A 20,954-nucleotide genomic window follows, 5' to 3' on the forward strand; every position below is an offset into this window, starting at 1 on the left:
CGCCATATCTCGCCCCTTTTGGCTCCCCCCCTAAAACCCTTGATTCCCCACAGTCCTCCAAGCTTGTTGGGAGGGAGGAGGGGAAAAGATATTATGTTAGGTAAGGATAATTTCAGTGAAAAGTACTCATGAATTTTGTGAATTTCCCCTTTTTACTCTTAAAAATGGGTATTTTGTCCTTAGATTTTTGGGACCCCCCCAAATTGCCTCATTTTTGCTTTCCCCACCCAAAAACCCCGCTTTCCCAGGAGGTTCCCAAGCTTGTTAGACTTAGGGAAAAGAAATTTAAGATAGGCTGTATTGGCTCAAACTGTAAATTTACCAATAACTTTAACCCTTAAACAGAAATGCCCAATTTCACTCACACTAATAGTATCCTGTCTCCATTTGGATTCACTACAAAAAAAAAAAATATGGTATATATATATATATATATATATATATATATATATATATATATATATATATATATATATATATATATATATATATATATATATATATATATATATATATATATATATATATATATATATATATATATATATATATATATATATATATATATATATATATATATATATATATATATATATATATATATATATATATATATATATATATATATATATATATATATATATATATATATATATATATGGATCATCTTTATTGAGTTACACTTGATCAGATTTGAAAAAGAAAGCATCTTGTAGAATGATAGAAATAAAATCATATAAATTTGTTCATATATAATTTTCATGATTTATTTAAAAATAAATATTGAAAAAAATAGTGACTGCCATATAGCATATAAAAATTCTTTGTAATAAAAAGTAAGAAAATTGAATATTTTCAAACTAAAATTTCTTTCTAAGAAATAGTGTTTAATTCCTAATTTGCTTCCCATTTGTGGTGCTCCGACTAAATGAAAATAAACAAATTTTGTTTCTGATTTTGATAAATAAACAGGTAAATAAACAAATAAACAGAACCTGCATGAAAACTTTTATTTGAACATATTACTATAACCATTATTTCAAAATGTTTTATAAATTGTATGCTCTCCACCCCAGTTGTGCTCTGAACAAAAGAAAGGCGATTCCTGAAAATGTGACATTCTATAAATAACCAAGTCAGCTGGGATTGGCTAATAGGCTTCAATAAATGCTATTTCGCCAGTGAAATCTAAAGTTTTCTCAGCCAACAGCTGCTGTGTTCTCTCATTAGACAATCCAAAGGGATGTGACGTCAAATTTATCCATCAAAGATACCAAAAGAAGAAGAAGAAGAAAAAAAAAATTATTACACACATTTAGAACGAGAGAATAACTGTACCAGGACTCTTATCAAATCACAGAGAACATATTTAGCATGAGTTAGAGGTACCTGTATATCACATATACAGGCCTATAAACAATGTTTTCTCCTCTATGTATGTTCATGAGCCAATATTTCACAAATAGACTTTGTGGGTCCACTAGAAACATCCACTGCATGACTGGCAGAGCCTTCATTACACGACCGGTAAGAAAGTTTTTGATCCACCCCAACAATTAGTGGGTTACCAATACCAATTAGGGACAATTTTGTCAGCAAAAGTTTGTGGTTAACCACATCAAAAGCCTTACGATAGTCAAAATATAATACGTCAATATCATATCCAAGGTCCATTTGGACACTAACATAGACAAACCAGAATAAAAACCAAGTTGAAAAGCTGACAAAAAATTTTTAACATTTAAATATTCATAAAGTTTGGAAACAAAAAGTCTTTCCTGGGTTTTGGAGCAAACAAAAGCCATGCTGATAGGTCTGTAGTTGCAGGGACTGGAGTGAACACCACCCTTAAAGAGAGACGTAACATTTGCCATTTTCCACAGTGATGGAACCTGCATACATGACACTCTTAGTAAAGATAAGGAACAAAGGATACGACAAGACAACAGCACACTTATGGAATAAAATATTGGGAAGTCCATCAGGGCCACACTTGGGTGACTCTTTTAACATAAGCAAAATTTTAACAATAATGTATTGAATTAAATTTCTCTGAACACAAACATTGAAGCAGAGACCTGGTGAAGCTGGGAATGAGGTGGACCTTCAGTGACAAACACAGAGGAAAAGTAATTAGCTGAATAATTGGCAATAGCTCTATTATCATCCCACCACAAATCCTCCACCAACAATGGACCCACAGACACACTAAATTCCCTAACTTAGTATATCCAAAGTGCCAAACATCCTATAGCACACCCCTTCCTTGTTAGGGTCTCACTGGAGTGGGTCAATTTGACCTTTTGTCCCCTCAGACACTCTAAACTAATCCTAACTTAAGACCTTCAATTGATACATTTGAGGTACTTCACTGGCACTAGAACCTCTCTGAGAACAAATGCACTTATGTTAAGTTTTTAGACACACGACCAGGGTTTTGCAGTTCTACATTTATATAAACTTGTCCTAAGTATGTACAAAAGTTGTTAAAGCACTGTGCCTGCTGAGAGGAAAGATACTAGCATGGTAACTGACCAGAACATAAATGTGCCTGGTATGGGAGGCAGGCTGCTAAAATGGATAACTGGTGTTCAGGTTCCTGTCATCTCAAGGACCCAAGCTGCCAAAAAGTGGTGATACACATGTCATGCACTCAAGTTGGAATATGAATCCAAGTGGGATTAAAAAATTGTTTCATGGAGCATTACCTACTGTTTGGGTCATTATCAGTGTGAGGATATTGTTACGCTGGGTGCATGTGTGTGTGTATTCTTGTCAGGTTTTGTAATAATTTGTGGAGAATAATATGCTAGGCAGAACTTGTGAAGTTTAATTTCTTGTGCAAGTGAAATGGATATAATAGCGGCGAGTTCAACACAAGGCTACACTCTGTCTCCGTGTCTGTCTCTGCTTTTACTACTATATATCTTTCACTAGGTCTGCTGTTCTAACTGACTGCATGGTGCTGGCTCAATAGCAAAAGAAAGATGTAACGAGATCCAAGGGGAAGTGAGGCTTAGGCCTAGGATGAACACACAAAGCTTAACAAAATAGACCCTTTAATTCAATAACAACCCATCCCAGTCATGTAACTTCCTACCTAGCCTACCTATAAGATGGGAGACCTATGGGGGAAACCGTGGGTAACTCAGCTGTAGATGAGAGGGCGTGAGGGTGCGTGTGGTGGCGTCCCGAGAGGTAAAATGGCGGCACGTCCCTCGCGCGTCCTGCTTCTCTCTCTCTGTCTCTCTGCCTGGTTGGGCCTGCTGTGCTGGAAGTGGCAGAAGGTTCCACAGGGGCGGTGCTGTAATCATAATGATTATCTTATGAGTTGCTCTTATCAGACCACGTGGCGTATTGCAGCTCTTCCTGGAGAATGTTGGAGAGTGTACCTCGAGACGAGAGCGGGGTGATGTTCTGAGGGCGACGCCACCACGCTCCTCACCTTATAAGGCGGCAGCCATGATGACTGCACATGCAGCCATACGTCATCTCCCTTCTCCCCTACAGGGACTCCCTATATAAGAATTCCTAGCTACACATATGAAGAGAAGATGAGGATTTGTACTAAATAAATACCCTAATAGTGGGTAATAATCCCACTCCAGTACTGCTACTCGGTACATGGCTTTTTCCTCAGGGAAAACAAATCCTCGTCTTCTCTTTTACAACAAAAAAAAGTAACACACACATAACAATCCACGTAATCGCGATACTCCACCGTGAGCACACATAACCATTTAGAGCTATTTACAGTGTCCAGGGTATCTGTGGTATTACTCCCCTCCATTTCAACATTTCACACTCTACAATTTCCCACTTAGTGCGAGACCTTGACGTCTCTACCGGTCTAGAAGGACCTGACCTCCCAGTTGGTGTTGCGCCACCCACTTCCCATCAGTCCAGGCGTACAGGGGCGGAGTAGAGAGGCCGACGTAGTCCTCTCCAAGGCCTTATTCTGTGGGGACTGGATTCAGGAGGCCCTCCTCCTGAACATTCCAGCCACCCCCAACAGTGGCGGTCTCCTTCCCCAGCAGCGGGTCTGATGTAGCTGCAAAAGAAGTATAGGGCAGTCACAAGATTCCAATGTCCCTAGGGGTCTATACACTTAGTATTCTTCTATAAATCTCCTCACTGGCCGTCTCTCACGAGTCGGTCTGGGCTCCTCTACCTCATTGTCTTCTTCCTCCTCATCGGAAGGCACTACAATTTCTTCCATGTCTACCACGTACCCTTCATCGGTTACATATTTTCTCACTCGGTCAGCTGCTCTATGGAGTATTTTGCCATTGAACACATTTTCCACTTCATATGACACTCCATCTAAATTCACCTTTTTAACCTTATACGGTCCAATCCACTTGAGACCAAGTTTTCTATCAGCTGACGAACCAAACTGTTCCTTTTATCCACACCAAATCATCTACCTCGACTCTTTGGTCCTTCCGGCCAATGTTCGCTCTAGCTAACCACTTCCTGCTATTTGCACGGGATGATTGTCTCACTGCCTCCAAGGCTGTATTAATGTCTATTTCATCGTCCACCTGGGGCAAAGTAGTTCCCACATAGCGAGGAGCATGGCGCCGGAAGAAAAGGAAATAGGGCTGTTCGCCAGTGGTCTCGTGTACGGCCGCATTAAGGATCTGCTGACACTGCGTGAGGCACTCGGACCACCTGTGCGGTTGTCCTTTCCCGAGAGACGCTAGCACTGACTTCATGGTTCGATGTAACCGTTCGGTGATAGAGTTCCCACATGGATGGTATGGGGTGGAAAACACCATCTCTATCCCATGCGTACGACAGAGTTCTGTCAACAATTGTGAGCGGAACTCGCACGCATTGTCAGCTAAGAGTACCTTCGGTACCCCATAGTCTCCCAAGTAACTCTTAATAACCCTAACTACCTCCTCAGCGTGTCTGGACCGTAACTTCACCAACTTTACAAATCTTGAAAAGTGATCTATGATGGTTAATACGTACTTATAACCTCCTCTGGCTGGAGTCATTTCAGTAATATCGATACTAATTCTTTCCAAAGGTTGATTTACAGGAGGCAATTCCTGGTATGTCTTTTGTAAAGCTGGTGCAGTTTTACATTGTTGACAAATTATACATTCTCTGATAAATTTCTTTATGTCTGATCTTTGATTTGGCCAGTAAAAATATTCTTCAGCTTTTAACATGGTTTTAGTTGTCCTAAATGTCCAGACTCTTTTCATGGGCCAATACAATAGCTTGTTTCTTTAGTGTCTGGGGTACAACCAATAAATATAGGATGGTTCCATCTTTCTTTTGTTTGGAGTAATATAACACTCCATCGTGAACAATAAACTGATTCAAAATGACAGGGAGTATCTGGCACGTGGTATTCTTCCTCCTTCTAAATATTCCTTCATCTCTCTCCATCTAGGTTCTGCTATCTGAGCTTGAATGAATTCATCGGTGGTCAAACCTAGAAATGAATCTTGACCTACCACATTTACTACCTGAACAGGGCGACTCAGTTGGTCGGCCACTACATTCTTCCTGCCTGCTTTGTACTCTATTTTAAACTGAAAATCACGCATCTCCAGAATCCATCTGTTCATGCGTGGAGATTTTGTTCGTTGGCGAAAAACTGAGACTAGTGGCTGATGGTCAGTTCGAATTAAAACTCGGACACCCCATAGATAATGGTGAAATTTTCTACAGGCTAGTACTACAGCTAACGCTTCCCGATCTGTTGTTGAATATCGAGTCTCCACTGGTCTAAGCTTCTTCGAAAAATATCCTATGACATTTGGTTCTTTCCCATGATACTGCATCAACACTGCCCCTACATGTGTGGCACTACTATCCGTCTCGAGGACAAACTCTCGATTGAGATCGGCTTTTCCTAGTACTGGAGAGTGTATTAGTTTCTCCTTCAGCGTTTCAAAAGCTTTCTGGCATTCACCTGTCCAATAGAACGGCGTTCCTTTCTTTGTGAGCTCGGTTAATGGGGCCAGTATCTTGGAGCAGTTTTCAATGTGTCTTCGATAGAACGACACCATTCCTATAAACCTACGGGTCTCTTTCACGTTAGTTGGAGGTTTCATCTGTTTTACGGCCTCCACATTACTTGGGTCTGGTTTATAGCCTTCTTTTGATACAATGTGCCCGAGGAACTTTACTTGTCTCTGCCCAATGCTACACTTGGATAAATTGAGTTTAATCCCTACAGACGCTAAGTGGCTGAATAATCTATCCAATCTGTGGATTAAGGTGGTATAATCTGTAGCATAAACAATTAAATCATCCAGGTAATTCTTAACCCAGTTTTCTTTAAGTAAGGGAGCTAATGCGTGGTTCATTTGTCGGGCAAATATCGCTGGGGAACAACTTAACCCAAAAGGTAAGCGTCTAAACCTATAAAGCGAGACACCGTCACTGAACGTCGTGAGATCTCTACTCGCCGAGTCCAGTGCTACCTGATAATACGCTTCACGCATATCTAAGGTGGCGTAATAATCATTGCCTGACACACTTTCTACTAGCTCGTCAAGTTTGGGTAAAGGATGAATATCCATGGTTAGTTGTTTGTTTACTTTTCGATAGTCAAGGCAGAGTCTTTTTTCTCCATTAGGCTTATTTACTAAAACTATCGGAGATAACCATGCTGCTGTGGAATTCTCAATTATTCCTTACCTTCTAAATCATGTAGAATCTGCTGAATAGTTTCTCTCGCTTTCTCTGGGTATCGATAGAGTGGTGTACGACAGGGTGTTGGGTCGTCTACCTGAATGTGGGCTGGATCTGCTTGTATTAGTCCTAATTCGCCAGGATGTACGATAAATAATTTTTGATGTTTCTGAATGAGCTGAAATAAACTAAGCTCTTGTTCTTTCTCTAGATGTGACCAGTCTCGCGAGTCGAGAATTACTTTGAGCTTTTCCCACCGGGTTTGGTTTGTGGGCACACAATCATTTTCTGGCCCGATGGCTTCACTTATTTTAGCGATGGTCAGGGGTGAGTCTTCTATCTCTATTTGTCCCTCGTCTATTATTTCATACTTTATCAGTAAGGTTCCTGGTCGTAACACTAACCTAACTTTGGTGTTATTAATGACGGGAATGAAAACAGTGCGTGTTTCAGTCACTCGCATTATAGTTGGCAATCCATCTTGAACACAGGCATGTTTAGCCTCAATCATTATTACGGTATTAGGTTCCTCACTTACTTTTACTTCCACTAGGGTCGTTTCGTAACAGTCCACTAGTGTTTTGGTTGTTACTCTACCGAAGCGCTGGTTATGAGAGGGAGACTGAGGTTCTTTTCTCACCATCCTGACTTTTCCATATGGTGTTTCCACGAATACTAAGGGATAAACAAGATTGTTCCAATGAATCCGCTTAGCTTGGTGATCTAGAGTGAGAGTTGACTGACCGATCGTGTTCATTCCCAACAATACGTGTGTTCTGAGATATTCATCGGGAACGACCGCTACTTGAGCAATGATGGGATGGTTACTGTTACTGGCTATTGTTACATAAGCTTGGCCTAATACTCTGATCTGCTTACCGGTGATTCCTTGCAAAGGGGGAATCTTTGAACTTTGTTTCACTGGAATTCCCATTTCATTAATTACACTGATCTTAATTAGTGAAACATCACTGCCAGTATCTAACATTGCTTCGAGTACATGGTTATTGATATCTACGCTGATTACCGGGGATTGTCATAACATCCTATTCCGTGTTGTGTTTACTTTACCGGGGCACGATGGATGGCCGCGCCGACAATTGAGCCGTAAACAATCATAACAGGAGCCAGGTTGTGGTCTTTTATAGCACTCGGCTATTGAGTGGTTAGTAGCTCGGCAATATGGGCAGTATTTCTCTCTTCTGCGCCATTGCTGTAATCTTTGATCTACCCGGTCTAATCTACTAGCGGGTGGTGTTAATGTGGCGGCCGGGTGGGGTGTAGTCGCCGCCGCCGCTCGCGGGCAGTCGGTAGGTGGGCTGGGGCCGGGCTAACCGCTCGTACGCTACTCTCTTTCCGAGTCATTACCACCAGTCTTTCAATATCTAATTTGGTCAGAAACCGGGTTAACGGTACTTTTTCGTCCAGGTACAGTTCTAGTCTTTCCCTGCAGTCTCTCGGCATTCCTTTTATCAGTTTGTTCTTTATCAACCTGTCCTGAGACGGCACGTCATCAGCATCGGTCCTTACGGTAACCAAAGCTAGTTTACATTTCAACCTTGACATAAACTCGATGGGGTCGTCTTCCACCGAATATTTTAAATCATTCAGAGAATCAAATAACCTTTCCTCATTCTGGTCCGTGAGCTCCTTTGTAAGATATTGCTTAAATTGTGCCCAGGTTACTTCCTTCTCCACTACCGTTTGCACCAGTAAAGCTAATGGGGCTTCCACACGCATTTTAACTATCTGTTGCCTCTCTCTATTATCTATTGAGCAACTTTCCACCTGTGAGAAAAAAACAGCTAACCGGCCAACTCCTTCTACTCCACTCAAGTGACGCAGTTCAAGGACGGGATGTCACGGGGCTTCATGAGGCATTTAACAGGGTAACTCGCAGGCCTCTCCTGTTCTCTCTAACTTCCTGCAACAAATCGTAGACACAATCACGCAAGGCATCTACCTCCATCTCTAAGTTATTTACTGCCTCTGCACCTGACGGACTTACGCTCGTTATCTGGTTAACTACCGTATCATCTTCGGTTTTAACTACTGGTTCATTTTCCTTTTTAGGCGTCCACTCCGCCCTTAAGCTCAGAAAATCCGCCAACTCATCCATAACGAAAGAAAAAATACCTGACAACTTGTCACAAACTAAACAAAATGAAAATTGGGTGAACAGTGGCTTTCTGTTTCACCAAAACACAACTTAAATTCTCATTATAAAAACAACGTATCTTCCTGTGGAGACAAGAAGCTAATCACACCAAAATATCAATGCATAAGAAAACAACTTATTGAAAAAAACATGCCAGAACATATGAGCCAAATGGGAAATGTAAAAAAAAAAAAATTACCCCTAAACTGGAAAAAAAAAAAAAATTTTGGTCTCCTCCCCTAGCTTATCCGCGCGGATAAACTAGAGGTGGGAGGGTAGCAAGGGGGACCGGCACGGCGCCAACTACCACCCAAAGGTGATTACTTGTGGGGAAGTGTGGGGGCCCCCGTGCTACCGCCGAACCACCAACAAAACATCATGGGGGAAGGGACGAACACCTAACTCTCACTGTTCCCTTCCTCTTTCCTGTCGCTGTGACTCCATAATGGCCACTCGAAACATGAGGCAAAAATAAGAAATAAACGGAGGAGAAAACACCACTTCACTACGAAACAAGGGGGGGGGGATAAGCACTGATTATTTCTGTCTCTACGGAGAGTTACGTGGGTCGATGTGCCTATATAAAACACATCCCACCGCTGCCACCATCTATACTGAACCTTCGTGAGGCTCAGTTTCTTGTACTGGGCCTAAGTGAGGCTTAGGCCTAGTAAGGAAAGGAAAGAAAGATGTAACGAATCCAAGGGGGAGGGATGAACACACAAAGCTTAACAAGATAGACCCTTTAATTCAACAACAACTCATCCCAGTCATGTAACCTCCTACCTAGCCTACCTATAAGATGGGAGACCTATGGGGGAGGAAACCGTGGGTAACTCAGCTGTAGATGAGAGGGCGTGAGGGTGCGTGTGGTGGTGTCCCAAGAGGTAAAAATGGCGGCCCGTCCCTCGTGGCGTCCTGCTTCTCTCTCTCTCTGTCTCTCTGCCTGGTTGGGCCTGCTGTGCTGAAAGTGGCATAAGGTTCCACAGGGGCGGTGCTGTAATCATAATGATTATCTCATGAGTTGCTCTTATCAGACCACGTGGCGTATTGCAGCTCTTCCTGGAGATGGTTGGAGAGTGTACCTCGAGAAGAGAGCGGGGTGATGTTCTGAGGGCGACGCCACCACGCTCCTCACCTTAAAAGGCAGCAGCCATGATGACTGCGCACGCAGCCATATGTCATCTCCCTTCTCCCCCTACAGGGACTCCCTATATAAGAATTCCTAGCTACACATATGAAGAGAAGATGAGGATTTGGACTAAATAAATACCCTAATAGTGGGTAATAATCCCACTCCAGTACTGCTACTCGGTACATTAGGTTAGATTTAGTTTGATTTAGTTGGTTAAGGAAACTGAAATAAGCCAAATTTTGCATTTCCTAAAAGTCTAAAGAGATAAACAATCACATTTGATAAAAGGAATTACCTGCTGTAAAATTTTACTTAAGTGTAAGTGGGTTGCAGACTACAAGACAAAGTTTTTGTGATTTTTGTTTTAAGGGACACCACCTTGCTAGGAGGGGTCAGCTGCAGTAAGTGTTGCTATGTTATTGGTGAGCAGTGTTGCCACGCAAATAGTTTTCAGTACTAACCTGCAAAAGTCTGCCAAGCATGGCATTTTTTCTCTAGACTTTTTTAAAATTGTCAAAAATTGTCTATTTTTGCCTTTCCCACCCAAAAAAAACCTGCTTTCTCACAAGATCTTCAGGCCTGCTGTTCTTGGGATGGGGATTGGTGATGATAGAGAGGAAGGACTTGTACATTTTTACTTAAATGAAACCAGGCTTTATATTTTAGAAGAAAGTAAGTGCAATCATGACAAGCTTAGTGCCAACCTCTATGATCTGAATAGATGTATGATAGTTAGGAAGGATAAGAAAGTACAAAATGCGCCTGGAGGAAGAGTTGCAATATTAGTATGAAAAATTTGTTGTGTGTGCTGTTACGGCCCGCCCGTAACATACTCCACTACCATCACCTTTTCCACTTGCTACCTCGTTCGCCACCTCTCCACCTTCCCTTCCACGTCACCGTCTCATGAACCTTCCACGCCACTGTCTCATGAACCCTCTACGTCACCGTCTCATGAAGCCCTGCTACTGTCCCGAAGTTGGATTCACGCGGCCCCATTCGACTCCAGCATAAGTGTTAAAGCAAGTTCTTGGCTTTCTGGAAGTGAGTCGAGGTCCAGGCCTCAACCAGTGAACACAACGCCTCTTGGACTACCGTGGAATCTACCTCACCCAGCACTTCACCACTGCGACACCTCATAAGTATCACTTCCCCTCGTCCCGTGTTTTCCACATTGCCTCCATATAGGATTAGTATTATTGTTAGCTATTAAGTTGGGTTCTTTGTTATATTTATTTGTGTTATATGTATATGTGTATGTTAGTTTCATGTGTTTCATGTTATATCTATATGTGTATGTCAGTTTCATTATTGAGTTATTAAATAGCTTTTTAAGTGCCCCCTTTACATATCCTCACCAGTTGAACCTGCAGTGTTTTTTTTTTTATTGTTATTGTTCACCGGCTCCCCGATGCCAATCTTACCTGTTTAACTGGTGAACGTAACAATTGGCGACCGTGACAGGACCATTATAACCCTTGTTCAGTGTTCCATTTTTCCAGTGACTTTTTTCTGTGATTACATTATTTTTTTTTGTGTTTCTGTGGTGTGACTTTGATGTGGATTTTTTCTGTGACTTACTCTGCGTGTGGTTTAAAGTTACCTTTGTGTGATCAAGTGGCTCCTTTTGGGTTAAAAGTGCTTCGTGACTTTCATTGGTATCGCATAGCAGTGGTAGAACAGGAAACCAGGTAGAAAGGCGTGTTCACCGATAGCACTTATCTCTATTTCTTGCACATAGGCAGGTGTGTAATAAGTGTTATCCAAGTGTTGGGATCATCATATGTTCATGTGAACCCTCAATCCCCTCACTTCGCGGATCATTTTTCTCGCTAGTTAGAATTGGCCATTTTAACTAGTCCCTCAGACTAATCCGCCTCCTTATCAATAACAAGTCTCAGTACAATTCGCTCCTCACTCTCAAGTCTCGTAACTAGAGTAATCCGGATCCCTCTTAATGCCGTAATTCTCTAGTTTACCCCCTCATTAGTGATTGTACTCATAAGTGTTTACTTAAGTATAATCTAGGTAATTTCCAAGGTTGCCTTTATTATCACTCTGCCAAGTTCCTCACTTAAGTAATTCACTTATCATTTTTTTTGTTGTTGTTGTTTAACATCTATTTAATATGGCTTCCGCTCAGTTTAACGTTGAAGATTTTTGTGCTGACCCTTCTCTGGAACAACTTAAAGGTGCTAATATAAAGAAGGACCAGTGGAAGACCATCGCTAAACATTTTGATGTTCCCATCACGTCTCAGATGACTAAAGAGGTCATTAAGAATGTAGTTGTTGAACATCTAGTGCAAGAAGGTCAGTTGCTAGGAAATGCCATAGAAGAGTTAACTCCCATGTCAGCCTCTACGAGGACTATAATACACAGTCCCCAGGAAGAACAGGATAAGAGTAGGATAAGTCAGTGGGAAATTGAGAAGCTTAGACTAGAATACCGGATGCATGAAAAACAAATGCAGCTACAGGCAGAAAAAGAAGTGAAAGAGATGCAACTGCAGGCAGAAAGAGAAGATAGAGAGAGAGAACAGGAAAGACAAATGCAACTACAGGAAAAACAAATGCAACTACAGGTAGAAAAGGAAGAGAGAGAATTTCAGTTACAAATTAAAAGGCAGGAGAAAGAGTTAGAAATTCAGGAGTTAACCCTACGAAATGACGCTAAGTTTAGAGGGGAAGAAATAGATATAAAGAAAAAGTTAGCAAGTTTTAATCCTGCTACAGCTGCTCTGCTAGTTCCCCCTTTTGATGAATCTGATGTTGACGGGTCATTTCGCGCTCTCGAGAGCATGCTAATAGGAATAAATGGCCCAAGGATCAGTGGGTGTCTCTCCTTGTCCCCAAGCTAGTAGGAAAAGCTTATAGGGTATACAACGGCCTTAGTGATGAGGTAGAGTATGAAGAGATCAAAGGTAACATTCTAGACGCCTACTCTATCACTTCTGACGGATACAGACAACAGTTCGAAAGTATGTGAAACCAGACTCTCACACCTATGTTGAATTTGCTAGTGAGAAACTAAGACAATTTAAGAAATGGTTAGCCGCCCTTAACATTACCACCTTTTCGGAGTTGCTCAATCTAATGGTCCTGGAAGAATGGAAGAACAAGTTACCCTTTAATATTCTGAGGCATGTGGAAGAACGGGAGAGAGTGATCTTATGTCTGCCGCTAAAGTGGCTGATGCCTTTGCTTTGTTGATGAGATCCCTGGGTAGTAGAGGTCGTGGTTCACTATCTAATGTTATGTCCTCCTTTGGGGAAGGTTTTGGGGTGGGTGGTAAGCCGACCGGATTCTCGCCAAATGCATATAATTCCCCCTGGTGTACATACTGTAAGAAGCCAGGTCACACGATCCAAAAATATAGACACCCAAATTGCAAGGCCTCTCAATGTCAACTTTCTTTTGTGGCCCCTAAACCTAACACATTCGAGAACAAGAAACCAGTGGCCCTAGCTAACCCAGTCAACTCTCCTCTAGAACTTTATGACTCGCACACGTATCAAGGTAAAGTGTCCCTGATTGATGGTAAAGCCAAGCAATAAATGTCAAGGTTCTGCGTGATACAGGTGCTGCCCAATCCATCTTAAGGGAAGATGTCATCCCTAACATCAAACAGGCTTTCAATGGGGAGAAGGTGATCCTTACAGGTCTCGAATCACAGCTTTCCTATCCCTTGGCTAATATTAGCTTACAGTGCCTGTTCATTTCAGGAGAGGTTGAGGTAGCCATTAAACCTGGTGAACTGCCAGTACCGGGGGTACATCTTGTACTGGGTAACGATCTTGCGGGTAACTTGGCTGTTCCAAACTTAATTGTTCTTGATTCTCCCTTAACAGAAAGTCAGAGACGACGAGATACGTCCTACTCTGAGCGAACCCCCAGAGATGTATGAGATACGTCGGCGAGCTTCCTCGTGTTTTCGGAGGTATTGCGTCCTCAAAACCTACCATTATACTGCCATCATGCACTGTAGACATTGCTCATGCTGCCTCCTCGTCCCTGCTAACATGAATGCTTCCTGTATTTATTTATTACATATCTGAACTTTAGCAGTTTCTGCTGCCTTCAGCTCGGTGTAGCGGGAAACTGACGCCTCAACTCCGCTAATATGAACAAAGCGTAATTTCCATTACTTACTTTTACGTTTTCAGATGTTTTTGGTAACTGTTATATTGTGGTAGTGAAAATTTTGTATGACATAAATAAGAATTTTCCAATTGCTTTGTTATAAGGAAAAACAAGTACATATTACTTGGAAAATATTTGCACCATGAAAGGCAACACTCCCTTGCGATATCTCGTGTCTATTTTTAACCACAAACACTCCCAAACAGCAAAACATGACATATTGTTTTTCTTTCAACTCAGGAATGATATTATGCATGTGTCCAACTCGGGGATCGACTGGCGAGAAACGAGGAAGTGAATAAACTAGTCACATAAGGCTTTGCTAAATCGCTAACCTTAGCGCAAAACATTTTGCAACAATTAATACCACATCCAGTCAGTTCTGGGAGGAATGACTGTCATTTTCATTTGTTTCACATCATTTAGGACTGGTTTAGCAAAAAAAAAAAATCCATGATGTGGCCAGCACTGGCAAAATCACAAAGTCTCAGATCTGCTGATGCTGTACGGGTTAACAGAAAGTCCCACTAAGACCCTGGACGAAACATCCCCTCACTTCTTCCCAGTGTGTGCAATCATCAGGTCTCAGTCCAAGTCCCCTGCCCTTTCACCACCTCCTCCACCAATGATTGCCTCTACTGACAACTTGTACAATAACATAATTTCAAAGGAGAATTTGATTAATGCTCAGGAACAGGATCTCACTTTGGCTAAGATCAGACATTGCCAGTGAGACAAAGGATATGTCTAAATTGCCTTGTTTTTATTATCAGGAAGGAGTCCTCATGCATGCCTACAGACCTCCTGAACTAAAACAACTAGACACCTGGTCAGAAACACATCAAGTTGTCATCCCCTTGTCTGTAAGACCAGCCATTATAGAACTAGCTCATGATGGATTGTCAGGTCATCTAGGCATCCAAAAAACCTACAAGAAGGCTCTTCAAAATTTTTTTTGGCCAGGAATGAAAAAGGATGTGTCACACTATGTAAAAACATGTCACATATGTCAAATTGTGGGTAAGCCTAACGAACACCTTGTGCCAGCTCCTCTGACGCCTACTCCAGTTCAGACGGAGCCCTTCGAAAAGATAGTTCTGGACTGCATAGGGCCCTTACCCAAAACCAAACGAGGGAATCAATATTTATTAACCTTCATGGATCCCACTACCAGCTACCCTGAAGCATTCTCTCTTAAGAACATCACATCAAAGACCAATGTAAAACATGTAATACATTTTTTCACCTCGGTAGGAATTCCAAAACAAATTCAGTCTGACAAGGGTAGCAATTTCACTAGCAATTTTTTCCAACAGATAGTGAATGAGCTAAACATCGACCATGTAACCTCCTCGGCTTACCACCCCAAATCCCAAGGCACCAAACATTAAAATCCATGATGAAGTATTGCTTGGAGCATCAAGGAGACTGGGATGAAAGTATCTCTTTCCTTCTCTTTGCTTTAAGAGAATCTCCTCAAGATTCTTTAGGTTACTCCCCTTTTGAATTACTCTATGGTAGACAGATCAGGGGGCCTCTCAAAATATTAAAGGATCAATGGTTTACTCAAAATACTCCTTCAAGCCCCAGTGTGTCTGACTACATCAGTAACCTTAAGAATAAAATCAGTGAAGTCAGATCTTTTGCTAAATCAAACTTCCTCAAATCTCAAACTAAAATGCAACAGAATTCTCTTCCCAAATCTGTCATGAGAAGTTTCAAACCAGGAGACAAGGTTTTACTTTTCTCCCCACTCCAGGCAATGCTCTTCACAGTAAGTTCATGGGACCTTATGTTGTGGCTCAAAAACTAAGTCCATTAAACTATGTGGTCCACACTCCTGACCATCGTAAGGATTCCCAACTAGTTCATATTAATCTAATGAAACCTTACCACTCCAGAGAACCAGAGGACGACTTGTCTCGCACTGTACCTGTATGTCTGGTAGGGAAGGAGTCTGGTCCTGTGCCCCCCGAGGAAGAGTCCGACATCGAATTCCTCTTCTCGTCACCTAAAGGACACCCCTCAAACAGCGAAATCATGTCCAACCTTGATGAGGTGTTTCTTTCCTTAACACCTTCACAACAGTCTGATCTTAAAAAGTTATTGCTAGACTTTTCAGAAATCACAGGTGACCTTCCAGGACTTTGTACTACTATTCAACATGACATAACATTAATATCTAATGACATCAAGCCTATAAGACAACCAGCCTATCGCATTTCACCCATTAAAAGAGACTTGATGAAAAAAGAGGTAGACTATCTGCTCTGTCATCACCTTGTAGAACCTAGTATATCCCCCTGGGCTTCTCCCTGCCTGTTAACATCTAAGCCAGATGGTAGTAGTCGATTTTGCACTGACTACAGGACTCCTACCCATTGCCCTTGATAGAGGACCTTATAGATAGAATAGGAGTAGCCAAATTTGTAACCACTATAGATTTACTTAAAGGTTACTACCAGATTCCCCTCTCGGACGAGGCCCGAATAATATCCGCCTTCATCACCCCCTTTGGACTATACCAATACACAGTGATGCCCTTCGGCTTGTCTAATGCTCCCGCCACCTTCCAGAGGGCTATAAATTACATCACCCAGGACTTGGAGGGAACATCTGCCTATCTGGACGACCTGGTGGTGACTTCAGACAACTGGGTGATACATCTGACCCGTCTCCGGAGGCTGATGGGTCGGTTGCAGGAAGCCGGGCTTACAATCAACCTGGCCAAGTCCACCTTCGGGAAGTCTACGGTGGTCTACCTGGGACATGTGGTGGAGAACGGCAAGGTTTGCCCCAAGAGAGCCAACGTGAGGCCATCCTTAGCTTCCCTACCACCAGGAAAGCTCTCATGAGGTTCTTGGGGATGGCTGGTTTCTACAGACAATTCTGTAGGAACTTCTCCACCCTGGCCGCCCCCTGACGGACCTTATCAGCACTTCCGTCCCCTTCCACTGGACCCCGACCTGTGACCAAGCCTTCCAACATCTCAAGGCGTTCCTCTCCTCGGAGCCAGTGGTCTGGACGCCAGATCACTCCCGCCCCTTCCATCTACAAGTGGACGCGAGTGGAGTTGGAGTGGGTGCTGTCCTCCTTCAAGCAGACCCCACAAGCGGCATCCTCCATCCCATCGCCTATCACTCCGCCAAGCTGAAGAAACACCAACTCAACTACTCCACCATCGAGAAGGAGGCTCTGGCACTCGTCCTGGCGCTCCAACGTTTTGAGTGCTACCTTCATCCTGGTCCTCAAACTACGAAGGTCTTCACCGATCACAACCCTCTGGCCTTCCTTCACGCCATGAAGAACCAAAACCAACGCATACTTAGGTGGGCCTTGTTAACTCAACCCTTCAACTTGGAAGTCCACCATATCAAGGGGGTGGACAACATCATCGCCGACGCCTTATCAAGATCTCCAGTCTCACCATCTTCATGAGCCATTACAGAGGTCTTAGGGGGGAGGAAATGTTATGGCCCGCCCGTAACATACTCCACTACCATCACCTCCTCTGCTTGCTACCTTGTTCGCCACCTCTCCACCTCCCATTCCACATCATCGTCTCATGAACCTTCCATGCCACCATCTCATGAACCCTCCACGTCATCGTCTCATGAAGCCCCACTACTGTCCCGAAGTTGGATTCACGCGGCCCCATTTGACTCCAACGTAAGTGATAAAGCAAGTTCTCGGCTTTCTGGAAGTGAGTCGAGGTCCAGACCTCAACCAGTGAACACAACGCCTCTTGGACTACCGTGGGATCTACCTCGCCCAGCACTTCACCACTGCGACACCGCATAAGTATCACTTCCCCTCGTCCCGTGTTTTCACATTGCCTCCATATAGGATTAGTATTATTGTTAGCTATTAAGTTGGGTTCTTTGTTATATTTATTTATGTGTTATATGTATATGTGTATGTCAGTTTCATGTGTTTCATGTTATATCTATATGTGTATGTCAGTTTCATTATTGGGTTATTAAATAGCTTTTTAAGTGCCCCCTTTGCATATCCTGACCAGTTGAACCTGCAGTGTTTTTTTTTTTTTTATTGTTATTGTTCACCGGCTCCCCGATGCCAATCTTACCCGTTTAACCGGTGAACGTAACAGTGCTTCATCAGTAGCTAAATGATTTAACTGATCATTCTGTGGAGGTCACAGGTCACTAGCCAAATCATGTATTCTATTAGTTTTTTCACCACCTCTTCATCTATGTAGGTAAATACCCATTTAATTTTCTTAGTAACTCATATGTTTCCCCAACTAAATTGTTTACATATTTTTCTGGTGATAGATTGTCATTAATTGTAGTACTCAGGTCTTTTTATTTTTTTGTTTTCTGAATTTTTACCCCTGCCATAGTGTAAGATTTTGTCTGTCTTCCTTTGCTTTTCCCTAGTTCCATCATTTTGCACTTTCTAGCATTAAATTCCATTTCCCATTTCTGGCTCCATTAATGTATCTTATTCAAGTTTTCCTGTATCATTTCACAATCCATGTCATTTTGCACTCATTTAATTTTCATCATCTGCAAATAGACTTATATAACTGTCTACCTTGTCTACCATATCATTAATATACACTATGAACATTACTGGGGCAAGGACTGTTCCTTGTGAAACTCCACTTATAAGTCTATACCATTTTGATTCCTCACCCTTTATCACTGTTCTCATTTCTCTGTCTTTTAAGAAGTCTGTTATTGAATCCAATACTTTTTTTCCCTGTAGGCCACCTATATTGTTAATTTTCCATAGCAGTCTTTGATGTGGTACTTTTTCAAAAGCTTTTTTTAGATTCAGGTAGACATAGTCTGCCCATCCATCCCTTTCCTGAATTATATCTATTGCTCTACAGTAGAAACTCAATAGGTTTGTGACACAAGATCTTCCACTTCTGAAACCAAATTGTCATCCAGTTAATTTATGTGACTCTTCTAGTTGTTGCATCCATCTGTCTTTGACTATTTTTTGTTATTTTTGTAACCATGCTTGTGAGGGACACTGGTCTGTAGTTCAGTGGTGGTTCCTTGTTACCTCCCTTGAAAATTGTTACAATATTGGCCCTTTTTCCAGTCTAAAGGAACTTTTCCTTCCTTAAAAGAACATACTATGATGTTATGTATGTAATATCTCTGCCAGCTGGTCATTACATTTCCTCTGTATCCAATTTGACATCCCATCTGGTCCTTGAGTCTTATTTACATCCAATCTTTTCATAATCTTCTTTATTTCTTTGATTTCCACTTGGATCTCCCTCATTTCCATGCCCTTGTGTCCTGTTCTTAATCCTTCAAACTTATTTTCTTTAGTGAATATGGATTGAAAGCACCTATTCATTATTTCCGCTTGTGTTCTTGCATCCACTTATGTGACATTATCAACTTTTAATCTATTTATTGTTTGCTTATTTTTTGCATTTTCTGGTTAACATATCTGTAGAAGAATTTAGGCTTATTTTTGCATTTGTCAACTAGATCTTTCATAATTCCTTTGTTCCTCCCTTTGTTTAGACATATTTATTTCTTACAACCTTAAATTCTTCCCAATTATTATGTTCTCTTTTCTTCATCTATTCCATGCTGTTTCCTTTTTAATTTTTACTAATTTCTATCTTGTGTTATACAACTCACCCTTTCTCTCCCTTCACTGGATCTGATTTTGGGAACATATATGTTAATCGCTTCATTATAAATGTTCTTGAATATATCCCTATTTTCCCTGTACATTATTTGTTGTATATAGTTGATTCCACTCAACTTATGTGAAGGGTTCCCTCAACTTTGTGAAATCTGTCTTTCCATAATTATATCTTCCATTTTTGTGAAGTTTATTCCTGTTTACTATTGAGCCACTGTCTAGGCTTAATGCAATTAATTGATGGTCATTATTACCTAGCTAGAGGCCACTGATAAGTTATTTCTTTGATGATGTCAGTCTCTTTCAGTAACAAGTCAAGCTTTGATGCCTCTTCATTTCCTCGAACTTGTGTAATTTCCTCAATCCACTGTGTCATAGTGTTAATCATTGTTAGGTTTAGTAGTGTATATCCCCACAACTCTTCTCCTCCTTGTGTTGTACAGTTTTCCCAGCAGTTGAAGTCACCCATAAGTGTTACATCCTACTTTCTTGCAATATTTTCTTGCAATTTTCTATATCTCTCAACATTTCTTTATGTTCCTCTTGATTCCATGCATTAGTTTTTGGTGGTACATATGCTACTGCAAAATCTCTTGTTTCCTCTCCCTTTCCTTTTTATCTTAATTTTGATTACTTCTGCTATACTTTCTCTCATCTCTACATTTTCCTCTGCTATATTCTTCTTGATCAGTACCATCACTCCTCCTCTCCTTATGTTATTCACCATGAATGCATGCTGGTCACCCAGCCAGCCTTTCCTGTATGGAAAAAGCTCAGAGCTCATACTGACTGATCTTCGGGTAGGACTGAGACCACATCACACACCACACATACTAGAAAAGTGAGGCCACAACCCCTCGAGTTACATCCTGTACCTATTTACTACTAGGTGAACAGAAGCTACATACACATTAAGAGGCTTGCCCATTTGCCTTGCTGCTTCAGGGACTTGAATCTGGGCCCTCTCGGTTGTGATCTGAGCGTGCTAACCACTACACTATGTGGTGGTGTGTATTTATCTAGTTGTATTTACATGTTGTATTGTACAGGGTTCGAGCGCGGCTCATAGTGTACTGTCTCCATGTCTCCATTTATCCAATTTTTCCTTAAAGTTATGCACATTATGTGCTGTAACAACTTCATCATTCAATTCATTCCACTTTTTCACCATTCTGTGTGGAAAATTGTATTTGTTGCACACCCCTGTTTCACATGACTA

The 20,954-nt window shown here is 41.6% G+C and overlaps 1 protein-coding gene across 5 annotated transcripts in view; it reads left to right on the top strand.

The window, feature by feature from the left end:
* LOC123516005 (ATP-binding cassette sub-family C member 4-like) overlaps window positions 1–20,954 on the top strand; it is a 222,798-nt gene that overhangs the window by 5,684 nt on the left and 196,160 nt on the right. The gene's annotated exons all lie outside the window — the stretch shown is intronic.

This window comes from Portunus trituberculatus, chromosome 40 (assembly GCF_017591435.1).
Source record: "Portunus trituberculatus isolate SZX2019 chromosome 40, ASM1759143v1, whole genome shotgun sequence".
In the NCBI taxonomy this organism is placed as follows: domain Eukaryota; kingdom Metazoa; phylum Arthropoda; class Malacostraca; order Decapoda; family Portunidae; genus Portunus; species Portunus trituberculatus.